Here is a 19,331-nt window from a genome sequence, read left to right as displayed (position 1 = left end):
ATGTTTCTCCTATACAAAAGGAGGATTTTCATCTTTTAAAATATTTGCTGTGTTGGAAAGCAAAAAAAAAATAAAAATAAAAACCACAAAAACACAAACAATAAAAGGAATCTTGTTTTTTTTTTTAATTTTCATTCCCTTATAACTGAGGTTGAACAATTTTCATGTTTATTATTCTTTTGTAGTTGTTATGCTTTGAAATACATTTACTACATTTGACCATTTAAAAAAAAGACCTTACTGCTTTTAAAATTCATCTTTAACTTCTGTATTTTAGAAAAGTATTTCCCTAGTTTGTTACTTATCACTTAATATTGCTAAAAATGATTTTTTGATGTATAAATGTTTATAAATTTTAATTCAAACTATATTGATCTTTCTCTTGGTGACTGTCTCCATTGTTTGTATGCTTTAAAAGTTTGTTTATGCTTAGAAGTCCAAAGATCACAAAAAGTAATTATCTAAATTGTCATCTATTGTTATAAGATTTTAGCTTTACATTTACTCTAAATTGACTTTCCTTTAATTTATGATTTTAGCTTCTGTTTCCCTCTTGATTTTATTTTTCTATATGATGTGAATGAGTATCTAAAGATAACCATATTTTCAACTCCATTTGTTAATTCTTCTGCAAATGATTTGTGATACTTTCTTAATTCTACATGGATACAATTCATAGGCATGCACACATATCTATGTGTCAATGTTTTCTACTTATTCTTTCTCTTTAGATGTTCTTATACAAACTGCTGTTTAATGTTTTGTGTCTTTTCAATGTTTCAATGTAATTAAATTGTATTTTGAAAAATATTTTATATCATGCTTACAGCTGCCTAAGTTATATTTCTCTTTTATGTCATGTTGGTATGTTTTTAAAGGGTGATTTGAAGAGAGTTGGCAATTTAGATAATTTAGTCTTTTTGACAATTCTCTCCTCAACTAAATCATTTGTTTAATTAATTATTATCATTTAGAACAATAAGCAATATCAAAGAAATTATTTTGACAGTTTTTAAAGTTATGACTAAGTCATTATAAAACAACATCTAGCCCTAAAAATAAAACTTTCTTCAGCAATGAATCACTAAATTAAACTTCACTCTTCTTTAACTTATCAAATGATTTAATGTTTGTCTTATGATCTAAAGTATGCCCATAAACAGGTTGCTCGAAGCCTATGGTAAGTCTAGCAGTGCCCTGGCATTTATCTTTAAAATGTGTTTATTTAGAACTACTAATATGTCCCTCTCCAATATTTTTTCAGTATAATGATTGTCTGAAAATATTAAGGGAGAACTAAACAGAGCTAAATGCCCACTAAGTAATATGGGATTAGCATTATGAGAAAAGAGTAAATGTTTCATATTTATTCCATTCCTAGAAACAATGGAGTATCCAAGGGTTGGGGAAGGAAACTAAGGAAAATGTCAGGAAAGCAGAAGTGAATTATAGAGGAATTCCTTTTGAAAGGAACTTTCCTTTTGAAAGGAACTAATGAGGTCTCATCCTCAATATTATCTGTGTCTTTTAGAACTTGAGGAATCCCTGCCCCCAAAAGGGGGAAGGGGAAGAGTATTAGAAAATAGAGCACAGTACCTTGTGATGTAGATGTTTTATTCTAACAAGGAGTGCTGCATTTAAATATAATGCTGTTTGCTTTGTGCAAAACTGAAACCGAAACATTTGTAAAGGTTTCTTTGTACTGTTTCTAATCTATAATTTAACAGATTTGTTCCACCAGAACAAACATTTGCTGAATGTCATGGAAATGGTTTTGAAAAGTGTAAGTGTCAGCAAGATCACCTCTGAACACAAGACTTGAACAAGGCAGCACCTGTATGCTGAACACACAGATCCACCCACATGATGGGCAGTGTTTCAGATACAGTCCGCATCTCAGCCATAGCTGCATTCTTTCAGTTTCCTTTTTCTCTGTCCTTAAGACATGGTCTCAAGCTCTTTTTCATATTATGTACAAGCAAGAGGCATTAATCACACAAATCTACACGCCCATTTGTCCAGAATTGTTGCCTATGATCCATCCTTTGAATAACTTATACTCTTGACCTTTCTGATCAATAAGATGAATGATAAAGGCAAAGGCTTGGGGTTTACATCTTCATAGAAATCGTCATCTCTTCTGAGCAGTTAAAATAAATAATTCCTTTGGTGTTATTCATTGCCTCCTGCAAGCAATATTTGTATGTGTGTGGGAGCGAGATGTACTGCATCTTCTTACCTTTGATGTTTGGTCTTGTTTTGGGGCTGCTCTTTTGACAAGCTTTCAAAAGCCCCCTACTATGAATGTCGAATTAAGTACCCTTATAAATATGCATGAACATAAACCTCATATACTCATTTTGGTGGCTACTCACTGTGCTGGGTTGCCCTGGAAGCCATTCCAAATGGTTTTGATTTTGCGTTTGAGATTCTTAATGGTGGTAATTATCTGTTGCAGCCATGCAGTACCAAATATGATGCGTGTTAGAGATACTTTAAAAAATAATAATAAAAGCGTCTAAAGATGCTAATTCCCACATTTTAGTTCCTACAGGGCAATTAGCCCCTAGTAATGATGTTTATATTTATATGCAAATGTTTCAGGAAAAATGAATCTTAACAGAAACTTCATATCAATACTATTGGGAGATGAGAGCATTCCATCTGTCTGTAGAAAATGCCTGCCATTAGCTCTACATGTAGCCTATTTCTGTAATAGAAACTATTTAATCTTAAGTAATTCATTCTTCATTTTGTGTTATTTTCCCTTCCTTCTGTTCTTTTATTAAGACTCTTAACTAATGTACAGTATGTGTAACTCTTCAGGGCTTACACATAGGTGCCTTGCCACATTTTCATCTGAGTATCATCTGTTCTTTGAATTATTACCTAATATATTCACCATTTCTCATTTTAGAATAATAATTGAGTAACCAAAGCAGGCTTCTCAGGGGGCACTTATTGGTTAATATCCTCTGTTTTAGGGATTGCAACAACATGCATAGACAGAAATATAATGAAGATACAAAGTTCTACATTATAGCTGTAGCTCTTGACTAGCTTGTGGCTAATAAAAAAAAAGAAAGAAGAAAGCGAAAGAAAAATTAATTCTTGTACATGTGAGGAAATTGAAGCTTCAAGACATTTCATGAACTCTTTGTTCAGTCAGAGTTAGGGAACAGGTTCAGCCTAGAATCAACCTCACATTCCAATGCTTTCTACTAGAAGACAATCTCTTAATATTGAGGATCCCATCACTTCTAATATTTTTCCTATATTCTTTTTAGTTCCCCAAGACATTTTTAAATTATCAATACACAGTTCAATTACTTAGGTAGTATCACTGAATATACCACTTGCTTATCTTAGACATATTCTTTCACAGAGGAATAAAATGAACATCCTTTATTTCTTTTACGAATCATTGTTAAATGTTTTAGAGATCAGCAGAGTTTCCTCTTAGAAACAGAGAATCTCAGTCCATGATTACATAAAACAAAATTGTTAACTGAATATAAAACTATAGAGATCTACCAAATACAATGAAAGCACTTAAGAATTCATATTTTATTTAGGATAATGAAAAAAAAGAAAAAGAAGCACAATAATAATACTGTGTCATATTATGCCAGCTTTACAGTAAAAATATTCCTCTAAGAATAGTAGCATGCAAAGGCAAGGCTAGAATTTGGTGAATCTACCATACTTAACCAAATTTAGGTATATGGCAATTACCTTGGCTTTCCATAGTAGAAGTTGTACCCCTTTGATATCTTTGTATATACTTTTTCCCCTTTAATCTAGAACAAATAAGGAAACAGCCAACCCAAAATTTCTAAAGAAGAACCAAAATGCCACAAATAGCATCATATTTCAAAACACAGATGCTCATTGTCACTCATTGTCAAAACCTGAAATGAGGAATCTGGGAAAAGGAGAAATTCAGCATCCTGCCAGTGGAAAATCTCATTAGAAACTCTTGAGATTTATCTGTCACTCTGACAAGATAATTTGATTTTAAATTCCATCACTGCTAGCCCTAATTTTGTAAAATTAAATTGAAAAAAGTGACTTCTTTTTCTCCCATATAATGAATAATAGGATAATATAAATCAAAATCAAGGGTGCCATTAATCAGAAATTACAGGAAAAAAATATGAAAAATTTTAGCATTTGAGGGAAATAGAAAAGACCTCCCTTCACCCCCACTGACCAATCACAGAACTGGAATGAAGATCAGTTAAAAGAGATTTCTTATGAGGTTCAATTTAGAGCTTCAAAAGTTCTCTTATCAATGCAGAATTTTAATACTTTCTTGTAAAGTCTGGTCTCTTTCAAAAGAGCAGCGCTTATCCATACCCCACGCTGAGCCCATTTCAGTGCATTATTATTATAATTCATTCCTGAATGAGAGTTTTTCAGACTGTGGACAAAACACAGTAAAGTATCGTAAATATGCCCTTACTTTTAGATGTGTTACAGTTAGCCCCTAGGCTAACTATAAATCTTATAAAAATCCAGTCCCTTCTTTTCCTGTTTCTCAATAAAGGGACAAATAAACAATTTAATGCCAGTGATTGATACACTTTCAAAAGTGAATCTACTTGAAAATTATCATTTGCTTTTTTCAGTCATATTTCTGTGTAGTACCTCAGAATTCAAGTATTCTCAGTTCCAGAGAGATCATCAAACAACTCATTAAAAAGAATAGAACTTTATCCAAACCAAATTGGAACAGAGTGCCATAACTTGAGAATTGCTTTTTACATTTCCAGGTGACATACTTCATAAACTTTCTAAATATTAAAATTTCTAAAGAATGAACATTTAATGTCAACTTGCTTGTTAGGGAGTTGAGTTCAAGGAAGGTGAACAGCAGAATTTTTTAATATGAAGTAGAGAAGTCAGGGGTGCTTACTCTCTAGCCTTTTCATTTAGCAGAACCAATTCTGATTGGCTCACCTTCCAATAGGGTTCCCTCCTGAAACGTTTACTGTCTCTTTAATGGAGCTGTGTTTCTCACACCTTGTAGCTGTCACTCTTTAAGTCCTACTTCAAATTTCTCCTTGCCACATTTCTTCTTCCACGTAAATGAATGAAGAGACAAAACTATATTTTGCTCCTTTTTAAAATATCATTGTGGCTTCCTAGGAAGTAAGCCAAGTACCAAATAGCCTCTCCCTTAACTGAAACTTAGAACCAAAATGCTTCACTGAATTTAGTATGTGCTTACTCGGGAACATCCTGGTTCTTTCTATAATCTGAGACATCAAGATATTTAAATGATTAGTGTATTGGTATTTTCAAAAAGTAGCTACACTTTCTACTTGGTAACCTAAGTAGATAAAGCCTTTTGATAGACCTTTTTAATATTTAATGGTAAATATGTATGCATATTCATATATATGTGCATGTATGTATATATATATATATATTTGTGTACACATGTGTGTGTATGTCTTGTATAAAATCTCATATGATCAAATATGAATTAAGGAAATTTGGCTGAGAAATGTGAATTAACTTTATTTCTTCTTATCAAGAAAAATCCAAGAATAATTATTTTAAATGATGGTTTTGTATATTGCCCAGATTTTAGAAGCTTAAGGAAAGTATTTACCTTATGAAGTTGTTAAGATTCTTCTCATGATCAGGTGAATACTCAGTCTTTACAGGCAGCCTGAGTCTTAAAAGCACAGTGGCTCCGACAGCAACTTCACACCTGTTACAAAATTTTAAATTGGGATTTTTTAAAATTCAGAACAAAATTATTTTTCAAGTTTTATATTCATATGTCAATAAACTTTTAAAAACATAAATGCATACATAATGGATTTGGAATATAAATCTTTCTCTACAATCCTTTATTTTTTTTCTTGGTCATTTGTCACATATAATAAAACACAGATCATGGAAAAGTAATATGAAAATAACTGCGTAAAGATATGTGCTCTTAAAATGCCTTCATCAGAGATATTCAGCTCTTATTTTCAGGAACAAGCTCCTCAAAGATTTCACCTTCACCCTGAACGTGGCTGTGACAAGCCAGTCAAGGTCCACTGAATCCAATTAGAGCAGTTTTCTGGGAAAGGAATTGTGCTTCTTGACAATATTAGGGCAAAATACTGTGTGAGCTGTTTTAACTGTAAGAAGGGCAGTGGTAGCTACAATCATCTTTAGTCTGTGACTTAAAGCTGTGTCATAAAGCAAAGACAGGCACAAAATATCTGTCAAGCTCTATTGGAACCAGCCATTGGTTGTTCTGCCCTACAAGGCTGTATATTGTATATACTCAATTGCATAAAATCAGGAGAACATTTAGGGGTTAGAAATATTCAGAGCAGTGAACAGAAAAGTCACCATCATCTGTCATAACTTAAGAGGAGATGATATTCTGTGAATCTTATAAAAAAAGACTTAAAACAGATTTACCAATGGAGAGTCCTAAAAGTTACCCACTTTTCCTCATTCCATCACATTAATAAGCCTTGACAAATCTACTTCCTAAATCTCTCCTTGTTTGCCTCTTCCATTATACATATCCTGCCATTTCCCTTGTTATCTGACTTCTCACTGGCAGTATCTTCCTAACTGACTGCCCTTCCTGAGGCCCCTTTCCATTCTATACTGCATGCTGTCAGAAGCACCTTCCTATAGAAACAATTATAAACATTCTAATCTTTGGTTTATTTCATATCCAAATAAACATCAATAGTTTATGATGAAGAACATCAATAGTTCTTCATTCTGAAAAATCTTAAGGAGAAAAAAAAAATATCCTTCATGACCTATTTTGCAGATTCATCTTCTGAGTCATTCTATCCTTTCCCAATTGATTTTGAGCTCCAGCAATATCAAGATCCATATAGTCTACAATTACATTTTGTATGTATTGTTTAGTTTACCTTTTAATCCACCTAGAAAAGTTCCAATTACTCTTCTAAGCCCCACTCTGAGATGTTACCTTCTCAGATGCCTTTCAGCTTCTTTCAGCTTCTGAGAGAGAGAGTTAATTATCTCTCCTCTAAGATGCCTCTATATCTCTAGGTGTTAGTATACTTATCTAAGTAATTATCTGTCTTGAATGAGAGTTTTGGTCTAATATTTATGTCATTCATCTTCAGTTCTGAAGTGCCTAACACAGTGCCTGATCTATAAAGGAAATGCATATTGGATTGGGTATATAGTTTTTATTTGCTTTTTTCTATAATACTGGAGATAATTTCTCAAGCCAATACTGTGTATTCCCAATGCTTAAAGATCCTTTGAACTTAAATTTAAATATAGGGCAGTAGGTGGCTTATGAAGCTCTAGTATTTTGATTTTGCAATTGTTAACACTATGTCTCTAAGTAACTAACTATATCACCTCACCTCTATCATACTATGGTCAATAAAGAATGTTCAGAATCATACCAAAATGAAGTTCTGGGTTTTTAAAAGTGTTTTAAGAGAAGTATGGGTTGCTGGAATATAGTCCTTGCTTTGAATAAGGAATTCATTTGTCAAGTATTCACATGGCCTAAAAGACCATGATTGATTGACTGCCACAGATGATACTGTTAGAAATTTATGTAGGAAAATAACAACAACATTGATTTATTCCTGAATGTCCAATGACCACCCAATTATACATAGGCAAGTCCAATGTATAAGTTTTTTCCTCCTTGGATTTCATATCCATAGGTACTACAGGATAGATATTTGTTCCCATTACATTAATATTTTCACAGCTAATATTTGGTAAATAAAATCAATGAAACATCTATGCTTAGTATTGTTTGTTCATGTTCAAGAGGCTGAATGGAGTGAATCACATAATTATACCAATCCCTTCACTTGCTATTATATGCTGGACATGAAGCTCTAATATCAACATAAGCTGCGTTTGATCAACATGCAGGAAGAATGCAAAGGCACTCTCTGGTTTTTGTAATGCTCTTTTCTACCTTTCGAAATTGAGTGGCTTTAAATAATCCTCCTGAAACTTCACACCTCACACCCCTTCAAAGCCCAATGCTCACACATGGTAGCATTAGAGGAAGGATTATTAAAGACCCCCATTGGAACTGTGGCCTATTCATTTTCTGTGTAAACCATGGGGTTCCTGTACAGACAGTGATGTGCCAACACGAACCCAGACAGCTGCTGTACTAAAGCTGCTCTGAGTGCAGGTGGGGAAACAGCTTGTGATATTAACAAGACTAGATCCTTCTTGTGGCTTTCTATAGCCTTTATTTAAAATACAGAAAAATGCTTTCAAAGACTTATTTATAACTGTATCAAGCACAGATTGCACCAACATTATGCTGCAATGAGCACATGTGTTATTCATACTGATATTAAGTATTTTTCTTTTTTGAAATAGCCAAAAAGAAAAAATATATTTCCTGACTATGATTTCAGATAGGAGTTACTGAAACCATATCAATAAAACTAACTTGGGTTAAAATAGCTTTTTTGAATTTTAAAAAATCGTGAAAATAAACAAACAAAAAGATTCAGTGTAAATAGAAAAATTGAGACAAAGAAATGAATTTTTTTAAACAAAGGTTTTATGGATATCACAGCTGTTACATTCATTTTTCCTTCTTCATCTAAAAATCATAATTAAATTAGATTTGAATGTTCCATATCACTATGAGCTTGTATTTTAATTTTTCTAACTCCTCAATAGGCCTTAACAGTGTTCTTAATATTGAAATCATGCTCATTGTTTTCCCTGAAGTTTTACTAAACTCCTGCTATGTCCCATTATCTCTGTTAAGTATTATGACCTACATAAAGATAACCGAGCTATATTGTTGACTTTAAGAAATTTATAACTCTTCAGGAAGAAACAAATGTTCACGAAGTATTAACGAGAATGAAAAATGGCAATAAAAATAATAAGTGTTTATGGGCCAAGTGATGCAGGCTCTACTACTTACTAGGTGCTCAGTCTTCACAAATGTATTCCAAATATCAGGCCTCAGTTTACTATCTTTAAGATGAGTATCAAACTATTACCTATTTTGAGGGATTTTTCTAAGAATTGAAGGAGATATTATAAGCAAAGCACTTTAAAAGAATCTAGCACAAAACAAATACTCGGGAAATAGTTGTTGTTATTATTCTATGGTAATTTATAAGAGGTGGGGGTTACTTAGGGATGACATTGACTAAAGAGCTGCACTAAAAAAGAAAATGACTGACTAAAAAAGAAAATGATTTTTTTGCATTCAAAGCACTGGAAATATTTATTTGATTTAGTCATTGGAGGGGAAAGAGGGTATCTCTGATCTGGGGAAAATATTGAAAAAACATTATGAAACTACGAATGAGCAAAAGATGCATTGTAGAATGTGACAGTGTCATAGACATACGATTGAAAGGCATGAACAACTTTGTAGAAAGACTAGATGCTGGAGAGTGGTAAATGGATACAGAACAGGGACATAAATATAGTGAAGGACAAAATTCAGATAATTTCTTATCGAGCATTTTTACTCAATCTTTTTACTCTATGATTAAACTTGAATAATTTTTACTGAAGTTATCATTTCATTTGACATTTCAATTATATTCACTCCCAGCTCAAAACTATGAGTTTGTCCACTTCTGTTACACTGTTTCTCCATTTTAAATTGCTTTAATTCTATTGAATTTCCCTATCATCCCTATTTTTCTACAAATTGGCCTTCATTTCTTTCTCTTAAGGAAAGGTATTTTAAAATCGGATTGTTCCAGGCATCTCAAATGCTTCTCTTAACCTGAGCATATGTACATGCAATCTCTTAGGTTTAGCTTTCGGGGGAACTCAGGTTTAATGTTGAGCATTTATGGGTTTTAGAGCCTTGGTACTCTCTTATTCACTTTTGGTATCAGTTTTCTCAACTTTAGAAAAATTAAAAATAAAGCCTGGTTTATATATCAGTGGTAATAAAGATAACTGGAAAAGATAACAGATTAAGTTCTGTAATGAGTATAGAATATGAAATAAATATTGTTTGTTATTGTTAACATATTTAATGTTATTATTACTTTTATAAAAATCTTTAGGAAATCCTTTCAATAAATCATTATTAACTGAAAATACTGCTGAAATATTTTTGAACTAATAGCTGAGCCAACCAAAATCATACCCTTGAAAAGCTATCTCACTTTATTCTTCTTACAAATAAAGGAAAAATAATTATTTTAATATTTGAAACAAATGTTTTCAAAATGGGAAGGTTAACTTTAAAAGTACAGTAGAATTATATTTATTCATTAAAAGAATCACAAAATTCTGTGAGAAACCTGATTATGAACACATTTTCTCTCAAGGATAAGACTACATATGATGTTATTTTCTAGATTACATGTTTTGTGTCACTAGTTTCTAAAGAGGAAAAAAATAAAGATTAAACAAAACCTCATCAAAATAATTTTAACAAATATATTTCTAATTATTCTGACACCTTATACTTTGCGATATCCATTCCAGACCTTCTACAGAGTACTTGAAGAGAATGATTAATTTCTATTTACGGAAATCATTTCACTGTTTTTTCTTTCAGAGAACTAGAAAAACAGTACAGGACAAATGTTTAATATTTTGCTTGTTGTTTTAGCCCTACTTTTCTTTAAAGAGGAGAAGTGGGAAAGTAATGGAAAACTATTGTGTAGAAAAGTATTATAATAAATCTCTTAGACATGGGAGGAGATACAATGACAAAACAATAACAAAGAGAACACCCCCCAATCCTCAGTAGTTTGCCTTTCCCTTCTCAGCACATAAGTAACCTGATATGAAATGTAAGGATTAGATCAAATATCAAATTAATTCAGAACATGACAGGAAGGGCATACAAGTGGCTATTTTAGAAATGAATAGAGTTCATGAAGTATTTAATAAGTATTGATCCCGATTTCACCAGGGGGTAAGCTACTCTCTCCTACTAAGTTAAGCACTTTTGAAAGCTGCATCAACTATAGGTCATTCGCTCTACTAAAACCAAGTCATGAGCTACTGGCTCAACATTCCTTCTGAAATCAAGGCAGGGCTTCTCCCAAATCCTCTCTCATTGGCTGTATAATCCATTTAAAAATTAAAAAGATCATATATATATATATAGGGAATGGAGGTAAGGCAATCACTGACAATCAGGAAATGATGGATGGTGTGGAAATGAGCCACTAATTTGCTGCTGCAATTGACAGACAAAAGGAATATTTTTCTGCAGATGTTTTAAAATCCTCAGAAGGCCACTTCAGTCACTTCATGAAACCTGAATTCCATCCTGTTTTTATTTCTTTTTATTTTTTTGTTATTTTCAGTTTTTATTACAACATCATAGAGACTAGCTAGAGTCTCAGAATAACTATGAGAAAGATCTTAGGTCCAACACTACTTCTTTTGCTGAATTTTTAAACTGTGTGCTTATATGTCAGTCTCTTTGGATGTCAATTTTCCATCTAGGCTTTGATGCTTATCAGGCTCAAAAGCTCAGTGAACAGAAAAAGGTGATTTAATAGCCTATGCTTCAAAATATCCCATAAAAGAATTAACTAATGTATTACCAACTTTATAGTCTAACTTGTCTTTTCTTTTCTCTTTCATTCTGGGCTTCTAGATTAGCACATTGAACAGTTGAAAGCCATTTTTAAATTGAAGAGAGCAGAGATGTCCTGGGAAGAATCTTTTTTTTTTTTTTTTTTTTTTCCCCAACTGTGCCTTATGATGTGGACAATGTAACTACTGCCTAGCAGCAGTCCTCTGGGGTTTTTCTTAGTTTCAGCAACCTGTTTCCCAGAAGACCAGAATAATTACACTTACACCTGTTTTCACACAGTTTGTAGCTTTGTGGAATATTTTCCTAAGACCTGATACTTTATTAAACTGGATCTCACAGATTAAAAAAGAAAAAAAGTAAAACCTGTGCTAATATGAGAGTATAAATACGATAGGATGAGCAATTTTACCATCATTACTTCAACTGATAGAGTTCAAATTTGGGTTAATTTGCAGATTGGTCACAGTTGGAATCATCATCTCTATTTTTTATGTGGTCAAGGCGGGAAATAGAAATAACCTGGCATTTTCAAGGAGCAGTCCTAAAAAAAAAAACTCCCTCCTCTCAACCTCCATCCAAGGCTTTCTTTACCTGAAATGAATATCAAACATTGAAATATTTTGCTTAGTCTTAAACTTACTGTGGAACTGATGAAATGTATATTCAAAAAGGAACTAAGGTTCAGAAATGCTATCAACCAATGATATTCTCCATGTCATGCTACCTTGTTCCTTTATTTTGGTTGTGATTTACTTTAAAAGCCATCACCTAGGTATGGCTTAGCAGTTAAAGCAGCATAACTCTCAAAGGGACTTTTCACATGCATTTCCTTGTGAATGCTGTTTATTTACATATTACTAGTTTCCTGGATGACTAGCATAAAAATGTTTGAACTATAAATAAAAAGTGCGCACATATTTGGATTTTCCTTCTAGTTCTGGTTGACAGAGGCCTCCTATTCTCACCCAGACATCAGTTGTTCCCTTAATAAATCAGATGAAAATTCTTGTAAATTTTCAAGTTATATAGTGATGAAAAACATTGAAAAAAAATTCATAGAAGTTTAATTCAGCTGCCACAAGGCAGGCATTGTATAGCAAACAAATAAAATATGCTCCTCAAATTTATGTACACAATTAAATTGCTCCTACTAAAAATCCCAAAAGGTATTTTCTAGTAACATAACAGATAGATTTAAATACGCTCCTTGGATAATAACAAGGCAAGGTTATTAAATACTATTTTGATGTGAAAGAGTATTGAAATGGTACTAACTTTATCCTCCAATAATTTTATCATCCAGTAATTAATTTAACCTGTGATGGATTCATATAAATATTGGCATTTCTATCTACAGAATAAAATCAAAATTCAGAATTTTATCTCTAATAGAAAACCTAAAATATAGAAATAAATGCACACACATACCAATGATTATGTATAACTGGCGTTGGGGAACTTACTTGTTTTTCAGAGGAATCGCATCTATACCTCAGGCCAAACAACAAAATTAATTTTAGATGGATTTAAAACGTTTCATGATAATTATTACCAAAAAACGAACATGTGCTATAAAAAGAATGAGAAGATGATATAGGATTCCAAGCAGCAGGGGTGTTTTTTCCATATCAGGAAAGAGCCAGGAAGCTAAGGAGGAAACTCTTTGAAACTCTAACTTTTTATCTCTTGGAGGGGTAAGGGCTGAGGCCTGGGTGCATGAATAGATTTGAGTTGAAACAAGGATTAAAGCAAAATGTTTATGAGCTTCTAACAGGCACTTATCATAGAGGAAAGTTACACAGCCCTATGTAACAGAAGGGAGTTAAGCTATCCTAAATAGAAGGTAATTTAAATATACTCACACTAAATATTTTCATTTTAAGGACCTAAATTCCCTTGTTTCTGGGTCTCCTGTGGGAACTTAGTGATAAGACACAAAAGAATCACCAAATATTCCAGGATATAAAGCAAAGTGTTTTTTTTCCCAAAACTATCCCTTGAATAATTAAAGTCATCATCTATTCAAGTCCTTTCAAAATGCCACATATTAGGGCACAATCACAATTATTATATTTTGAACAAAATATGGTGTCCAGAAGACAACTTGGTCCAAAATGATGTCCTTAAATGAAAATGTTTGTTACATTTAGATATCACCAGAGAAATCTGGTTTAAGGAAAAGAACCAAATATATTTAATGAAGACTTGGTCATTTTTCTCTAGGGAGAAAAATTTCACAATTTTCACAAAAATTTACATTTTTAACAATTGTAAGGCTAGATGCAGTTACAGATACCTTTAGGAGCCAGATGTATCACTGGGTGAAATGTTAACTGGCCGTACTTAACCACATAAGGATCAGGAAAATAAACCTCCAGGACAAAAACAAGTAAGCAAAGAAACAAACAACTAACGCTAATCCATATATTTTTCAAATGGATACCTATATCTCCTTATAAAAGTAGAAACAGCAGCATGTGTAGACTAAATTGACATCTATTTTTAAAAAATCGGATAGCAGTGAAAATGAGGTGCTCAGGAAAGGACATCGATGGTAGAAAATGTGGTTTTAGTGATGATAAAAGACAGTGATCACAAAGATATAGGTAAGGTTTTAAAACTATTACTTAAAGGAAGAAGAAACAACCCAGCATTTTCAATTAGTGTTATATGTGATAATGTTATTTTAATATATATATTATTCCCAAGTTCATGTTCATTTAATAAGTTAGTATTGTAAGTAGAGCTTTGACTACTTTAGCCACATTCTCAACAGTTTATTTATTCAAGTTGCCCAACCCCTAAAGTCAAGCATTAAAAATCCTGTAGGAAGTAAATTTGAGTATTTATCCGGGGCATTAGATTTTGTCAATAATTTGTTTTTTTATTTGGATGTAGGTTTCACAGATTTCACTTTGGGAAAGTACATCAAGCTATTTGATATTATGATTTGAGCATGTCTGTATTCTTTACTTAATAATGGGGAACAAAGAGAATTAAATATGTGAAAATGATAATGATACTAATATTGCTGTATAATAATAGTAATAGAAATATTGGAAAAGAAGCAGATTCAAAGAAAAAACAATATAACAATTATATCAATATATTAAATTCATATAACTTGATTTGTATCACTTGATAACTATGATGTTAAGAAATTTCCCATTCCTTCAATCAAGAGAAGGAGGAGGAGGGGGAGGAGGAGGAGGAGAGGGAGGAGGAGGAGGAGGAAGAAGAGGAGAAGGAAGAATAGAAGGTCCAAATTCCAAAAGAGAGTATACATTTGGAAAACCACAATATTGGATATTTTTTCACTTTTGAAAGTAAAAATACTGTAATTTATATACTAGCAAATATCATTTACAATTTTCAAGTCATAAAAAAATTTAAAGTTAATAACATAACCAAAGTTAACTAAGATGGTCTTAAGGCAATAATCATTATGCTCATATGTTGCTTTTGAAAGTATAAATTACTTGGATATCATCAGAAAATCATCCAACAACATATTTATGGTTTTTGACCAGTATTCCAAATACTTAGAATTTTTCTTGTGAAAATATTTGAAAATAAAATTGGCTATATATATTTACTTACATATTTATTCTTTTATTCCAAAATGTATCAAAAGTAGAAATATATATATGAAAAATAAAAAACAATTTTAAGATTCATCAAGTCAATGAAGTAATATTACATTACAAAATTATATGTATGCATAATTTTGTATTACATAAGCAAAAGATTATAAAGAAAAAATGTTACTTTGTTAAAGTATAGCAGATTGGAAAGATTTAATTCCTTATTTGATTTCCAAAATTGTTGATGTAATGGTGATTTTGCTTATATAAACTTAAAACTTATAAAAAGATATATATATATATTTTAATGCTTGATTTGGGTCTGGTATTATATATATGTACATATAATATTTTAATGTATGCATTTTTCAGAAACTGTCTTTCATCACTTAACCATATATCTTAAAATATCTACTTTTCCAAAATATATATATTTGAATGTATGTATAACTTTTGCTCTAACTTCAATGTAAGTATTCTATAATATAGATTTACTACTAATCATTTATTCAGTAAAACGGTGATGAATACTAACATATAAAAAAAAATCCCACTCCAAAATAAAACAATCCAAAAAGTCTTTGTTCTTGGCTCTTTATGCATGTGTCCAAATATTTTATAGGCTAGTTACCAAGAATCACATTGTTTCATTATCAACAGTTTTAATATTTAAAGTTAATGCACATTTCTCTTTGAAAGGCAGTACTCCCTTAAGCAAAAGGAAAATGTACATCCAACATGCTCACTGATACCTAATGTCATCAATCTGTGTTTGTGTATATGTATATTTATATCTTGTTATTTTAATTTGCACTTTTATGATTACTTATAAGATTACACATAGTGTATTCTTCTTGCATAGTTTTTAATTGTATCAATTTTATGGATTTATAAATTTTTGTTTGAGTATAATACACATAACAGAAACTTTTCCATTTTAACTGTTATTAAATAAATGTATAGTTCAGTGGCATTAACTGCATTCACATTGTTGGCAACCATGACCACAGTCCATCCCCACAACTTTTGCATCTTCCCAAGCTGATATCCTATACCCATTCAACAAAACCCTCCCATTATCCCCTCCTCCCAGGCCCTGGCAACCATCATTCTACTTTGTATTTCTGTGATTTTGACTAATCTAGGTGTCTCATTATAAATGGAGTCACGCAATATTTTTCCTTTTATGTATGGCTTACTGTATTTAGATAACTTCAAGGTTTATCTCTGTTATAATGTATGTATCAGAATTTTTTAAATTTTTATTATACATATTTATTTATTTTGTTCTTGCCCACGCTTTAGGATGTGGTAATGTTTTATGATTACAAACTAATTAAAGCCAATCAAATAAGAGAATAGTTTTTCTAGTTAGCTGAAGAAATCCTTAGTATAGGAAATTGTGTCTCTGAGCTTGAACCTTGTCAATTTCAGTAGTCTTTGTATATTATTTTTAATTATACTAATTTATATTTTCCTCAACAGTGTACAAGCTTTCTATTTTCTCTACATCTTTACCAATACTTGCTATCTCTTGAGGTTTTTTTAAATAATATCCATTCTATCACGTGTGAGGGAATCTCTTTGTTGTCTAACTTGCCTGTCACTAATGATCAGTGATGAGTGTCTTTTTGTGTGCTGATAGACTGTTTATGTATCTTCTTTGGAGAAATGTTTAATGTACATTTTTTTTCCTTTTTCTGTTGTTGCCTGTGCTTCTGATTTCATATTCAAGAAATCATTCTCAAATCCAATGGCATGAAGCTATTCTCCTATGTTTTTGCCTAAGATTTTTGTAGTTTTGGCTATTATTTTAGATATTTGATCCATTTGAATTAATTTTTGCATACAGTTTAAGGTAAAGGCACAACTTAATTTTCTCTCTCTTTTTTTTTACATTTAGGTATAGGTATCCACTTTGCCTAGCACAATCCATTGAAAAGACTATCCTTTCCTCACTGGTCTTAACAACCTTGTTGAAAATCAATGTGTGAGTTTATTTGTGAGCTCTCCATTCTATACCATCAGTCTGGATATCTGCCATTATGCCAGTTCCACACTGTTTTAATTCCTATAGCTTTGTGGTAAGTTTGAAATCAGGATGTATGAGACATCCAGATTTATTTTTCTTGGAAATTGCCTCATGCATCATATTCCATTCATGTATATTAACAGATTATAAAATTCCTGGAGTTTTCAAACCTCTTATAGTTTTTTAACACAGTGATTTGAACAGAGCAGAATCTTTATAAGTGGTTGCCAAATGACTAGCTAACTTATTAGTTTTCTTTCCAAATCTAATTTCAAAACTCATTCTTGTTACACTTTATTTCCACAACTCCATTTTTTTCTCATATTCCTTAACACAAATGTCTTAATCTTGTGTTTACATTATTATTTTCAAAATATTTTCAGCTATTCTAAAAGCATTGAGTTGAGCTACATTATGAAGTAAATTAGTAAAAAAAAGAAACCAAAATCCTTGACATTAGTAAAGTAAGGCTAACTCCTTGTACTTACATTGAAAATAGAATTATCTGAGGAGTAAAATTAAATAGATTATTTATAACGGTATTAGAAAAACTAGAGGCTAAACAAATTAGAATGTCAAGTTACAAAGTTAAAATCTGTAGCAGAGAAGAGTTAAAATACATAAGCCAGAAAGAGGAGAATTTTTTTTGCTGAGATTCAAAGAGAATTAATGAAAAGGAGCACGCTGGAAGTCTGTTCTAGATGGCAGATTGCCAATGGCAGGAACTGCAGAGCTGGGCTGATACAGTCCTGGCTGTGAGTGATGCTTGTTGAGGGAGTTGAAACTGGAGGAGAAGACTCAAAAAAGTAGAGCTTGAAGTGGTTTCAATAGTGCTTCTGTGAAAACTACATAAAATTTTATCATACTAACAATAAAAAGTAAACCCTTCTGAGACATCTTAATATGGGAGAAGAGTTATCAAAAAACATATGGCATTTTGTACCTTATATCAGAAATCAAAATTAATCTCTGATATTATTGTACACTTAATATTTTTGAGATACAGTGCTTACAACTTTCTAAGTATTTCCTTGTTAGCTAGAAAATGGTGGAAGTGGACTAGAACCCAGAACTATCTGTCTGATTCCAAAGAAATTGCTGTTGGTTTCTTTTCTGTTATCTCCTTGAGCCATTTGCTGATATTTTATTATTAGAAATAAATTCAAGATTAATGATCACTATGAGGTTTGATACTATAACTCTTACTGGTTCTGAGTTTCCCCTCTAAAATCAGACACTGGTTTGTCCTCTGAGGTGTGTGTAACAATTATTAAGAGCTGTCAATGTACAGGGCATTCCATTCATTTGGGAATATAAAATTTAAGAATAATTCCTGACCCTATAATTCATTTAAGAACTGAGATATAAATAAATGAAATTTAAATTATAAATGCTTAGCATATAGTAAAAAGGGTAAACGCTTTGAGTCTTAAGTGAAGAAAAAAAATCAATGTAGGTTTCTTTTATCTGATGGCGGCTGTGTATGTGTGCATAGATGCATATATGTGTGCATTTTGGTATGAATGATACATTCTGCTAAAGAATTGAGTGGCTCTGTGCTTTCAATACTTACATGGAACTGACAATCAGCACTGGGAATTCTGAACAACACATTTCTCAGAATGTGGACATTTTTCATTGTTAAACTATGTCATTTTTATTTTTGGTTGTTTCTTCCTTAAATTAAAATTTGAAAAATAATCTTAACATTAGTTTCTTAGTATAGACCAGATTTTGTCTATCTGCATACCACATTAAGATAAAAAATACAATATGTTATAAGAAACATTTTTGAAACAAGATAGCTTTGACTAGAAAAAAATGCAAATACATTTCTATTCAGTACTCACATTGATTGATACTAAACTCATTTTCAAGTGATCTTGCCACCCATGTGTTATGTAATTATTAGTCTTCCTTTCCTGAATTAAGTCTCATTACAGAATTTCTCTGGGTTCTGTTCAAGCAGTATTTCTTTATCTGCTTCATGACAGCCAAGATTGACATAGTAAAGACCACTGCTTGATTAAAATAAATGTTAGTCCATATATAAAACCTCAATGTCAGCATAAGTACTTTCATGAATATTTTACAAATATGTAATTTCTCAAAGTTGAAAGTATAATAATTTATTTACTTTATGCATTCAAGTTTAGCAGATATGTTTTTTTAAAATAAG

At 31.7% G+C, this 19,331-nt stretch overlaps 1 long non-coding RNA gene across 1 annotated transcript in view; it reads right to left on the bottom strand.

Moving 5' to 3' along the window:
• LOC109729976 (uncharacterized) overlaps positions 1-19,331 on the bottom strand; it is a 1,977,473-nt gene that overhangs the window by 743,604 nt on the left and 1,214,538 nt on the right. The window contains exon 6 of the long non-coding RNA XR_012913930.1: positions 5,621-5,722. This is a non-coding gene — a long non-coding RNA (uncharacterized LOC109729976). The remainder of the gene's footprint in view (positions 1-5,620; positions 5,723-19,331) is intronic.

Source organism: Microcebus murinus, chromosome 21 (genome assembly GCF_040939455.1).
Source record: "Microcebus murinus isolate Inina chromosome 21, M.murinus_Inina_mat1.0, whole genome shotgun sequence".
NCBI classification, from domain to species: domain Eukaryota; kingdom Metazoa; phylum Chordata; class Mammalia; order Primates; family Cheirogaleidae; genus Microcebus; species Microcebus murinus.
Note: the sequence above shows the minus strand (reverse complement) of the source record. Positions and strands in the feature narration are given on the sequence as shown.